Here is a 12524-nt window from a genome sequence, read left to right on the forward strand (position 1 = left end):
CCACACATAGCAAAGGCCACTTAATACAACCTAAATGAATGCATGTGAAGAGCACAAGTATAGGGCTGAGAATAACTTATCCTGTCATATTAAATGGTTGCTTTAAGTAGTCACTGACCCTAAACTCTAGAGCCTTAGCTCTTGACAGGATCCCATGTATTAGAGCAGCGGTCCCCAGACTTTTTGGCACCAGGGACCGGTTTCATGGAAGACAATTTTTCCATGGACTGGCGGGGTGGGGGTGGGGGGGTGGTTTCAGGATGATTCAAGTGTATTACAATTATTGTGCACTTTATTTCTATTATTATTACATTGTAATATATAATGAAATAGTTATACAACTCACCATAATGCAGAATCAGTGGGAGCCCTGAGCTTGTTTTCCTGCAACTAGATGGTTCCATCTGGGAGTGATGGGAGACAGTGACACCCGAAGTGTGTTGCTTATGTCCAGTCTGCTCCGTAAGATGCAGCTTAATTGTCACTTGCCACCCACTGATGGGGTTTTGATATGAGTCTGCAAGCAATTGATTTATTATGGTCTCTGTACAGTCAAACCTCTCTGCTAATGATAATCTGTATTTGCAGCCACTGCCCAGGGCTAGCATCACCGCCTCAGCCCCACTTCAGATCATCAGGCATTGGATTCTCATAAGAAGTGCGCAACCTAGACCCCTTGCATGCACAGTTCACGCTAGGGTTTGCACTCCAATGGGAATCTAATGCCGCCGCTGATCTGGCAGGAGGCGGAGCTCAGGCGGTAATGGCGAGTGATGGGGAGCGGTTGTAAACACAGATGAAGCTTCTCTCACTCACCTGCCGCTCACCTCCTGCTGTGTGGCCTGGTTCCCAACAGGCCACAGACCAGTTCCGGGGATTGGGGACCCCTGTATTAGAGTGTTGTTTCTCCTTCTAATGCCATACTTCCACACCTTTTTATCTTGTAGTCAGAGGGTACCATCCTTTGGATTCCAGAGTTTAATGATTCTTTTCCTTTTTCCTAGGATAAAGACAACCCATTTTCACCTCAGCCTTACTGACACTGGCATTACCCATTTCTCTTAAGATAAATCTTCTTCCACCGCTGCACCATATGTGACATGGTCTTCATGACCCAGATAAATACAGTATTCAACAGACTAGTTCCTAGTGGGCTGTTCAATCTGAATGTGGGAGATTTCTTCCCCTCTCACTCTCTTTTTTCTTCTACCGCATCTCACTCCTTCCTTGATTGAGGTCTTGGGTAAAAATGAAAAATGGTTGAGGATCTGTTGGCATAATACTGGAAGTTCTGTTATGAGAAGTGGTCAGATCAAGGTATTGGGTCTTCTAGCTACAGCAAACCCTAGAGTGGTAGAAGGCACATTATTCTTTGCCCCTGTGAGGTAGTCATATTAATTTGCATGAATTTGTTCCCTCTTGAAACACTGGGGAAAAGTTTCTCTGCTTCCCTGTTTCTCCAATTGCAATGCTATAGGATTTGCTTTTCCTTAGCCTCAGGTTTGGGGTATAGTTTTTGGCTCAAATGCATAACTTCTCTGATCCCTTGGAGTTCCCAAGGGGTCAGAAAACCTCCTCTCTCTCTCACACATACACACCACACACACACACACAAACACACACAGCTACACAAATTCCCAGGGATATTTCTTTGATGGCCAACCCTCTCAAAGAACTTCAACCTTCAAATGCTTGCCCTAGGCCTCTCCACTTCTGGGACTGTAGCTCCTGCCTAATGCAGAGGTAAACTAAGTTCTGTTCTTGCCTTTAACTTTATAGCAGGTGTGTCATAAAGGCTATTCCAGGGTGCCCATTTTAGTTGTTGTTTTGCTTTGGAGATAATGCAGAATGGGACTTGGAAAGAATAAGACATCAGCAACACACACTCAAGTACCATCTTCCCAAAATATCTACTCACAGAAACATTTGCTTACCCCATCTGAAAGGATAATTCTTGATGGGATGATACATTTTTGTATATCCCTAGGCTTATTTATGGCTTCTACAATATTCTTTCCTTGGGCTACTTCCTGCCCAAATTCTCGCCCTTTGGTGATAATATAAAAATAATTATTTTAAGTGACATTTCTGAGCATTTATGGTATGCCAGATTCTGTGTAAGCACTTTATGCATATTATTTCATTTACCCCTCTTTACAAGCCCACGTGTAGGTGTTGTTGTTTCAGTTTTACAGATTCCAATTCCAAGATTACCAAGGAATTAGAAGAAGAGTCTGATTTTGAATCTAGGTGTTTATCTCTCAGTTCATATGCTCCATGTATATAGATAGATTATTCTTCTTCTGTCTAACTGTGGCTCATAATTCTTTATATTTACTTACTTAATAATAGTATTGAATGATACTTAAGTGATCTCTATGTGCTCAGCCCCCCTTTAAGAGAAAAAAAAATAGAAAAAACAAAAACAAACAAAAGGAAAAAACAACAAACAAATGAAAATCCAATAACCCAATGTTAAATAGCAATTTCATACTATAGTTTTATCTGCCAGCCACTCCATTGAGGTTGTGACTGTTACATAGAGAAATGAATCAATTGCCCCTTTTGCTAGTCTCAGTTTCCACGCTGAGCACGTCTCTATGTTGAATGTATTTCAAATGGACCCTTAACCCTTAGCTGAAGTCATTGACTTCATCTAGGGCTCATCAAAGGAAACCCCAACAGGAAAAAACACAGGGAAGAAAACTGCTCTTAAAGAGTGATGTGTATCAGTTTCCAATATGGCACCCTACTTAGGGATTTTTAAGAATAATTTTGATCAGGCTTATTCTTACCTTCTGCTGGCATCAGAGCACACCATGACACTTTCATCATGACATATGCAATATCAGAGAAGGGACCTTAAAAGCCATTTGGAACAACCCCCTCAAAGTATAAAGACAAGGAAACTCGGGCAGAAGAAGTTAAATGGCACATCCAACAAGACTAGAATGAGTTACCCCAACCCCACCCTGTGGGTAGTAGGCAGTGGTCAGGACTAGGATTCAATGCCTGAGTTACAGACCCAGCTCTGTCGTTACCATCTGTGTGCCTATGAGATTTATTTTTGTCCATTCACAGATGTTGAATAAAATAATATCTCCTTTTTTTCTTTTCGTTGCTGGTAAGTGAAATAATCCATGTAAACCTGACTTCTAAAATACTAGTATAAATATAAGGAATTATATTGTGTTAATTTTATCTATACTAGGCTGCCTCTTTTTACCTTTGCCCTGTCTCTTCTGCTTCCTCTGTCTCTAAATTCATAACTGTCTACTGTTTGATGCTTCTCTCTCTGTAGTAAACCAGTAGTTTTGTAATTTTGACCACCGTGCAGATGTTTCCCGCATGCTTATAGGGCATAAGCTTGGGTTAAGGGTCCAAAAAGAATCAGACTGTGTGGGTAGGAGATATGTGAGCCTCTCCGTTAGAAGGAAGAAAGAATTCTCAAGTTTGATGCCTCACAGCTTTCTTCTTCATCTTTCTAGGAAACTAACAATTTTTGTGACAGAGTATAAACAGGCTTGTGAGGAAGGTCCAGAAAAAGGGCTTGATTAGCTATTTATGTGTCCATTAGTATATATGGTGTTCCATGTGGGAGTGACAGTTGCTTTTTTCTCAACTCAGAGGTTTTTGTGCTCACTCAATGTGATGGTCATGAAACCTAGATGTGATAAGTGAGATTAGTAGTATCACATGTGGGTTAAAAGTATCTTTGGGTAAAAACATCCTGGGTGGAGTGAAAGCTCTGAGAATGTCCAGTTTTGTGACTTTCAGCAAACTATTTAATCTTTCTGAGTCAGGATTTCCTCATGTTAAAAATGGATACACAGATGTGTCAATCTCCATTCATCAGTTGTAACAAAGGTACCACTGTGGTAGGAGATGTTGATAATGGGGGCGTCTGTGCATGTGTGGGGGTAGGGGATTTATGGGAAGTCTCTACCTTTCTCTCAATTTTGCTATGAACCTAAAGCTGTGTAAAAATAAGTCTTCAAACAGTAAAAGATATGGATTTACTGTTTTTACTAACCTTATTAGTGTTGCTGTGAGAAGGATCTAATTATGGATGTATGATACTATACATGGAAAATCCTAAAGATGCTACCAGAAAACTACTAGAGCTAATCAATGAATTTAGTAAAGTCACAGTATAAAAAATTAATACACAGAAATCTCTTGCATTCCTATACACTAACAATGAAAGATCAGAAAGGGAAATTAAGGAAACAATCCCATTTATCATTGCAACAAAAAGAATAAAATACCTAGGAATAAACCTACCTAAGGAGGCAACAGACCTGTATGCAGAAAATTATAAGATACTGATGAAAGAAGTCAAAGACGACACAAACAAATGGAGAGATATACCATGTTCTCGGATTGGAAGAATCAATTGTGAAAATGACTATACTACAGAAAGCAATCTACAGATTCAATGCAATCCCTGTCAAACTACCAATGGCATTTTTCACAGAACTAGAACAAAAAATTTCACAATTTGTATGGAAACACAGAAGACCTCAAATAGCAAAAGCAATCTTGAGGGAAAAACAAAAAACAAAAAACAAAAAACAAAAAACGGAGCTGGAGGAATCAGGCTCCCTGACTTCAGACTATACTACAGGGCTACAGTAATCAAGTATGGTACTGGCACAAAAACAGAAATAGAGATCAATGGAACAGGGCAGAAAGCCCAGAGATAAACCCACGCACCTATGGTCACCTAATCTATGACAAAGGAGGCAAGGATATACAGTGGAGAAAAGACAGCCTCTTCAATAAGTGGTGCTGGGAAAAATGGACAACTACATGTAAAAGAATGAAATTAGAACCCTCCTTAACACCATACACAAAAATAAACTCCAAATGGATTAAAGACCTAAATGTAAAGCCAGATACTGTAAAACTCTTAGAGGAAAACAGGCAGGACACTCTTTGATATAAATCTCAGCAAGATCTTTTTTGACCCACCTCCTAGGGTAATGAGAATAAAATAAGTAAATGGGACCTAATTAAATTAAAAGCTTTTGCACAGCAGAGGAAACCATAAAAAAGATGAAAAGACAACCCTCAGAATGGGAGAAAATATTTGCAAATGAAGCAACTGACAAAGGATTAATCTCCAAAATATACAAACAGCTCATGCAGCTCAATATCAAAAAAAACAAACAACCCAATCCAAAAATGGGTGGAAGACCTAAATAGACATTTCTCCAAAGAAGACATACAGATGACCAACAAACACATGAAAAAAAATTATTAGAGAAATGCAAATCAAAACTACAATTAGATATCACCTCACACTGGTCAGAATGGCCATCATCACAAAATCTACAAACATTAAATGCTGGAGAGGGTGTGGAGAAAAGGGAACACTCTTACACTGTCGGTGGGAATGTAAATTGATACAGCCACTATGCAGAACAGTATGGAGTTTCCTTAAAAAACTAAAAATAGAACTACCATGTGAACCAGCAATCCCACTCCTGGGCATATACCCAGAGAAAACCATAATTCAAAAAGACACATGCACCCCAATGTTCATTGCAGCACTATTTACAATAGCCAGGTCATGGAAGCAACCTAAATGTCCATTGACAGATGAATGGATAAAGAAGATGTGGTACATATATACAATGGCATATTACTCAGCCATAAAAAGGAATGAAATTGGGTCATTTGTAGAGACATAGATGGAGCTAGAGACTGTCATACAGAGTGAAGTCAGTCAGAAAGAGAAAAACATATATTGTATATTAATGCATATATGTGGAATCTGAAAAAAAATTGATATAGACGACCTTATTTACAAAGCAGAGATAGAGACACAGATGTAAATGGATCCCAAGGGGGAAAAGGGGGGTGGATGAATTGGGACGTTGGGATTGACATATATACACTATTGATACTATGTATAAAATAGATAACTAATGAGAACCTACTGTATAGCACAGGGAACTCTATTCAATGCTCTGTGGTGACATAATGGGAAGGAAATCCAAAAAGAGAGGATATATGTGTACGTATAGTTGATTCACTTTGCTGTACAGTAGAAACTAACACAACATAGTAAAGCAACTCTACTCCAATAAAGGTAAAAAAAAAAAAAAAGATCATGGTGTTTTTAAAACATAATTGCAAATTCACAGTTCCCATCCAGACTTGGAGTGTATGTCCCTTCTCCTCAAACTTGGACAAAACTTTGTGATGACCTGGATGAAGAGAATGCGGTAAAAGGACACAGCGTGGCTTTTGAGTTTAGGTTGGAAAAGACCATGCAGCTTCTGCCTGTCTTCTCCTGGGATTCTGGCAATCTTCACCTGCCAAGTAAGAAGTCTAACTAATGCAAGTTCACTATTGGGAGAGATCCCAAAGAGAGAGGGAGAAAGAAAAAGACAGAAAGACAGAGAGAGAAAGAGGTGTCTGAGCTCCAGTTGGTCCAGTGCCCAATTTCTGAGTCTTCTAGCCCAGGTGCCATGTGAGTGAAGAAGCTTTCAAGACGATCCCAGCCCTAACCCTTGTCTACCTGCATCTGTCTGAGAGACCCCCAGCATGAACCACCTGAGCCCAGTCAACCCTCAGAACCTTGAGAAATAGTAATAATAATAAATAAATTATTGGTGTTTAAGGCATTATTTTTGTTATACCAGAACAGAGCTTAACACCTAAGGTGTTGTTCTAAGTTTCTCTCTGTATGCTTAACTCATTTAATCCTCCTAGCTCTATTATTCTTCCTATTTTACATATTGGATAGTTGATGTAGAGAGAAGTTAAATGCATCAGGTGGGTTTTTTTTTTCTGTGTAACAAATAATCCCTGATCTAGTAGCATAAAATAATAATTCTGCTGATCTGGGTGTGGCTGAAATGATCTTAGCTGGCCTCATTCATGCATCTGTAAGTAGCTGTTGGCTCACTGAGGGGTGGGGCATCTGCAGTGGCCTCACTCACTCACACTTCTGGCCGTTGATGAGTTGTTATCTGGGGATACTGGGGTGACTGGGCCATGTCATCTTTCATCACCTAGCAGGCCAGTCTGGGCTTGTTCACATGGTGGTGGCAGCATTCCAGGAGAACGAGTGAAGCATTGAAGGGCTCCTGAGGTCTAACCTTGGGACTAGTACCATGTCATTTCTGCCGTATTTTGTTCATTAGAGCCAGTCACAAGGCCAGCCGAGAGCCATGGGGTGAGAAAAATAGAATCTGCCTCTTGATGGAAAATCATGTTACAAAGGGTGAGGATACAAGAAGGAGAGTCTTAGGGCTGTTTTGAAACAATTGGCCATATTATGTAACTCGCCCATTCTTATACAGGTTGTAAGTGACAGAGCCAGGATCTGAACCCAGGCAGCAGGGCTCCAAAAAGCATATTTTACCGCACTGCCTCTGAGTATATTATAGCTATTATTCTTGGTGAAAACCACCTTAAAAGACAGGCTGGCTCTTCTATCAAATCAGGATCCCAAGGCTTTCAGAGTATGTTAGAGCAGATAGTTTGAATCTTTGCTTAACTACTTGCCGGCTCTTTGTTCTTGGGTAGTTTACTCAAACTCCTCAAATCTCAATGTCCTGCTATGAAAAATGATAATTTTTGTAAGAATTAAACAAGATAATAATAATACAGTCAGTTCTACTGTAACATAACATATGCATTCCCTAAAATCACTGTACTATGCAAAATTACAAAATAAAAACCACAAGCTTACAGGAAAGATGAGTTTCACTAAAACATCGGTGAAACACAACAAAAAAGAAGAAGAGGACACTTTAATGAAAATGGTAGTGCAATTTTACATGATAAGTGGTTAAGAAATATATAGCTACTACAATAAATATGTCCCTTTATGGGGAAAAAGACCTGGAGTTTTCTGTGGAACTGAGTGTCCAAAGTGTTGCAGCTTGTGGGTTATCGTGGAGCGGTGGATGGAGGGTTACCTGAAATTGGAAGGAAAGTTGTGACACTGGATATGGCTGAGTTGACTCATAACATGTGGGGAACTGAGGCAGCTGGTAGGTGTTACATGTATGTATATGTATGTGCTTTGTGTGTTCATAACAGTTGGATACAGCAGAGTAGAGTTTTTGTTTTGGCCTAGAGGTTCCTGCAGACAAAATAGTGTATAAGCAAATGAATTCTCATTATGTTCCAATCGTTCCCTAATATATCAATTGTTTTGGAACAAGTTTGTGTTTTCAAAACAAGCATTTAAGCAGAACGGACTGCGGAGTGAGCATACATCCACCACTTATTACCACTTAATAAATATTAGCTCATGACTATTAATAATGAGGACTCATTGAATGTAGAAAAAAGACAGATGCTCTTCAATGGCATTAATGCAGGTGAAGACAGAATATGCGGGTGTCCAGCAAGGAATCTAGACAAAGGAAGGCCAGTGAGCAAGTATTGTTAATCTGTTTCCAGCACTGGCCAGAGAATCCAAGTGTCGTGCCTTCCTGGCAGGTCAATCTCAATTTGGAGATGGGTGTGTCAGGCTTAATGACACCAGTTCTTAAGGCCATCCAACTTCCTCCTCCTGCCTCAAGTCCATGCTCACCCAGCAAACTTCAGATTATGATTTACCTCCTCTTGTCTTTAGCAGGCTGCATTCTCCTGCTGACATAAACATTTGGAACCACTTGGCAGTAACATTTCTTAGTATAAATTGCTAAATTGGCACTCTGCTTTGTACCCCAGTCTCTTGTAAATTCCCAGGGATTAATCAACTACAAGCACACTGACACATTCCATTTTCTGGATCTGCAAAGCTGAGGAACAGATGCTGGAATGCTGTGACCCTGAGACGTGACTGCGCCCTGCCAGGCCCAACAGCTGCCTCTCCAGATGACACATTTACCCCTTCTCCAACCGCAAGTGTCCTGGCATGTAACTGCATCAGATCCGGACACACGTGCATGTGAGCAGATAGAAGGTAGGATGCGTCTAAGGTTCCATTTCTTACGGAATTCGGACCAGTTTCTTTTTTCATTAGCAATTCATTTCAATGGCTGGAATCTGAACCTCAGTCAGAGTATCTTTAGTTATAACACTGGGATTTTGGATAGCTGACTTTGAATGAATTTGCACCTGCAAAAACTGATTTTTCTTTTTCTTCAGGGGGTAAATTACCTTAGAAAGAAAACGAGTATGACATTCAGCTGTCTACTCTATTCCCTATTCATTTTGAACCAAACCTGAACTAACAAAAAGCACGCATGATTAGTGTCATCAAAGACAGAACTTAGAGAGAAATAGACTCTTTTCTTATTTTTTTCATTGCAATACTGTCAGACATCTAACTCCATGACTGGGTCTGAAATGCACCACTTTAGAAGATGCCAGGTTTGCAATCTTTTCTATTACCAATTGAGAGAATTTGTCAGCTTTACCTATGGATGCGCACATACTAGTGCAAACAAACCAAAAATCTGCAAAAAGATGTTTGCAGATATTTGTTGTAGTTTAAAGGCAAAAATAATTGGCCAATTAGGTAAATTGGAACCATTACCATTCTCTGAAATTTTTCAAAACCTGTGAAGTTCAATATATCAATACCTGTCATTTTATAAGAATACCTTAATATTTAACTCAATTGTAGTTTGTATATTTCAAGGATGAAACACCAATTTTCTATGGCTGCATGCATTTTCATTGTCTTTAAGTATTCACTCAATAAGTAAATGATTTGTTCAACAAACATTTATTAAATGCATTAATTCAATTCCCGGCAGCATATTATGTGCTGAACATATAACAATTGTATGATCCCTGGCCTCTAAGAGCTTGACGTTGGCTTGATGCAAAATACAAATAAATGAATGCTTCTGCAAATCATTCATTCATGTATTCAACACATCTTTATTGAGCACGTAAATGTCAGGAATTATTCTAAACATTGGGAATGCAACAATGAACCCAAGGTACAAGGTTCCTGCTTTGGTAAGCTTGCATTGTAGGAAACAGTCAATGAATAAGTAAACAAACAAGATAATTTCAGATGGCCATGAGAGCTATGAATAAAGTAAAGTGGGTGAATTGATACAGATGACACACTAGGGAGCATAGTACTTTTCTGGGATCATTAGGAACAGCTTCTCTGAGTAGGTGACATCTATGCTGAGATCTGAATATGAGGAAGCGGCCAGCTGTGAGTGTATGAAAGAGGAGTTTTCCATGCAGGGGAGCAACAATTTCAAAAGAAACAAGTTTGGCATGAGAGAAGAACAAGTTTGGCATGTTGGAGACACCATAAGCAAGCCAGCGTGGCTAGAGCAGGACATGGGGTCAAAGATGTAGGCAGGGACCTCGAGACCACGGTAAAGCATTGAAATTTTATCCTAAGTGTGATAGGAGCTGCTGTGGTGGGGAGTTGTTGAAAATTGAAATAGCCTGACTCATGTTTTTAAAAGATTATTCTGGCAGTTTGTGCAGGGGCTAGATAGATTTGGGTCAAGAAGTTGGCTTTTGCTCTAACCCATGGGGAGATGGGTGACGGCAAACACAATCTCAGCAGTGACTCGAGTTACCATGTGATTGGTGTTATGACACTGTATATAAAAAGAGCCATGAAAGCACAGATGCAAGTGGGTTTAATTCTGCTTTGGAAGGTTGGGACTTCATCAGGAAGGGCTTGTGGACTGCTACATGTGAGACTAAAGCAGAGATTGGCAAATTTCTGTGGAGGATCAAAGGGAAACATTTTAAGCTCTGAGAGATATATAGTTACCTGTTGCAACTATTCGATTTTGTTGTTAAAGCTCAAAAGCAGCTATAGATAATGTGTAAATAAATGGGTATGGCTGTGTTTCAGTAAAACTTTATTGACAAAAACAGGCAGCCAGTGGATTTGGCCTGTGGGCTGTGGTTTGGCCACCTCTGGTCTAAAGGTTATTGTTTCCAGCACTGCTGAGTCTCTTCTTTTCCTCCCTTATGTCTTATGCCATTTCTCTTCACCCCCACTCTTCTGATTTCATTTATATTAACTTTGAGAACCCAGTTATTTTTACATTTATTGAACTAATTTACAGCGTCATCAACCATGATGTCCCTCACCCCCCAAAATTTTGCTCAAAGGATTGGTCTGATGGCCTGTGATAGGTCTGAAACCTGCCCTAGACTCACAGCAACTTCTTTTTTTAAATATATCTTTTGTAAAAGAATTTTTATTAGAGTATAGTTGATTTACAGTGTTGTTTTAGTTTCAGGTGTACAGCAAAGTGATTCAGTTATACATGTACATATATTCATTCTTTTTTTTTTAACATCTTTATTGGAGTATAATTGCTTTACAATGTTGTGTTAGTTTCTGATGTATAACAAAGTGAATGAGCTATATGTACACTTATAATCCCATATCCCCCCTCTCTTGAGTCTCCCTCCCACCCTCCCTATCCCACCCCTCTAGGTAGTCAAAAAGCACTGAGCTGATCTCCCTGTGTTATGCGGCTGCTTCCCACTAACTATCTATTTTACATTTGGTAGTGTATATATGTCAATGCCACTCTCTCACTTCACCCCAGCTTACCCTTCCCCCTCCCCGTGTCCTCAAGTCCGTTCACTACGTCTGCGCCTTTATTCCTGTCCCGCCCCTAGGTTCGTCAGAACAATTTTTTTTTTTAGATTCCATATATATGTGTTAGCATACAATATTTGTTTTTCTCTTTCTGACTTACTTCACTCTGTATGACAGACTCTAGGTCCATCCACCTCTCACACCAACTTCTTAGTGGAAAACCTACAGCAGTCTTCATTTCTTAATCACTGCTCTATCTCTCAAGTTCATTTTCTGGCACTGAAATTGATTGATTACAAAGATATTGGAGTCGTATTTTATTAGTCACTGTCTTCAGCTCCTATATGCAATAAAATAGAAAGTTCTATTGACTCTTCCTCCTAAAGTTTTCCATCCAGCTACTACCGTTGACATAAGTCATGATCCAACCAGAAAACAAAATACTCTAAGTATTTAAGATTTAACAGAGCGACTGGGTATCACCAGTGGTGAATCTAAAGAGGTATATAGGGAGCAGTAAGATAACTCAGAGATTAGCAATAGCAAGAAGCTGCTGACAACCCTAGGCAGGGGTGGGGTGGGGGCAGAGAAAGGAGCTGGGGTTACTATAGCCCAAGGACTAGAGTCACCAGGCAGAAAGTAGAATTCCTGCTTCTTGGCAGGAGCTGGAGCCATGGAAGTGACACTGCTATTGCTGAGACAATGCCCGACATAGGGAAGGAGAAGGGAAAATCTGTTCCTTCCTTCCTCCCTCCCTCCCTTCCTTCCTTCCTTCCTTTCCACAATCACCTGCCTGTTCTTCCACAGGCCAAACTTAGCCAGAAACCAGCTGACACAAGAGCCTGCAAAACAAAGTGAGACACAGCAGAGCAGAGAAAGGGCAAGGAGCAGATCTGAGAGAAATAGAGATCAAAGTGAGGAAGGGACTTGATATCCTTTCCTAGATGGAAAGCTGAATGGGAAACACACACACACACACACACACACACACACACACACACACACAGAC

General features: G+C 40.0%; 2 protein-coding genes across 16 annotated transcripts in view; one reads left to right on the top strand and one right to left on the bottom strand.

Moving 5' to 3' along the window:
• The window catches only part of LOC309604693 (uncharacterized protein), a 219936-nt gene that overhangs the window by 176228 nt on the left and 31184 nt on the right, over positions 1-12524 (top strand). For 11 of the 14 annotated variants that reach the window (XR_014230949.1, XR_014230950.1, XR_014230951.1 and 8 more), the window contains one exon: positions 8701-8935. The exons of 2 other annotated variants lie outside the window; for them this stretch is intronic. The gene's annotated coding sequence lies outside the window, so the exon portion shown is untranslated. Of the gene's footprint in view, positions 1-5866; positions 6331-8700; positions 8936-12524 lie in introns of those variants that run through there. One more of the 14 variants, XR_014230958.1, reaches the window with a different exon arrangement.
• Positions 1-12524, bottom strand: part of HTR7 (5-hydroxytryptamine receptor 7) — a 671904-nt gene that overhangs the window by 45664 nt on the left and 613716 nt on the right. The gene's annotated exons all lie outside the window — the stretch shown is intronic.

This window comes from Balaenoptera borealis, assembly GCF_965194805.1.
Source record: "Balaenoptera borealis genome assembly, chromosome: 10".
NCBI classification, from domain to species: Eukaryota; Metazoa; Chordata; class Mammalia; order Artiodactyla; family Balaenopteridae; genus Balaenoptera; species Balaenoptera borealis.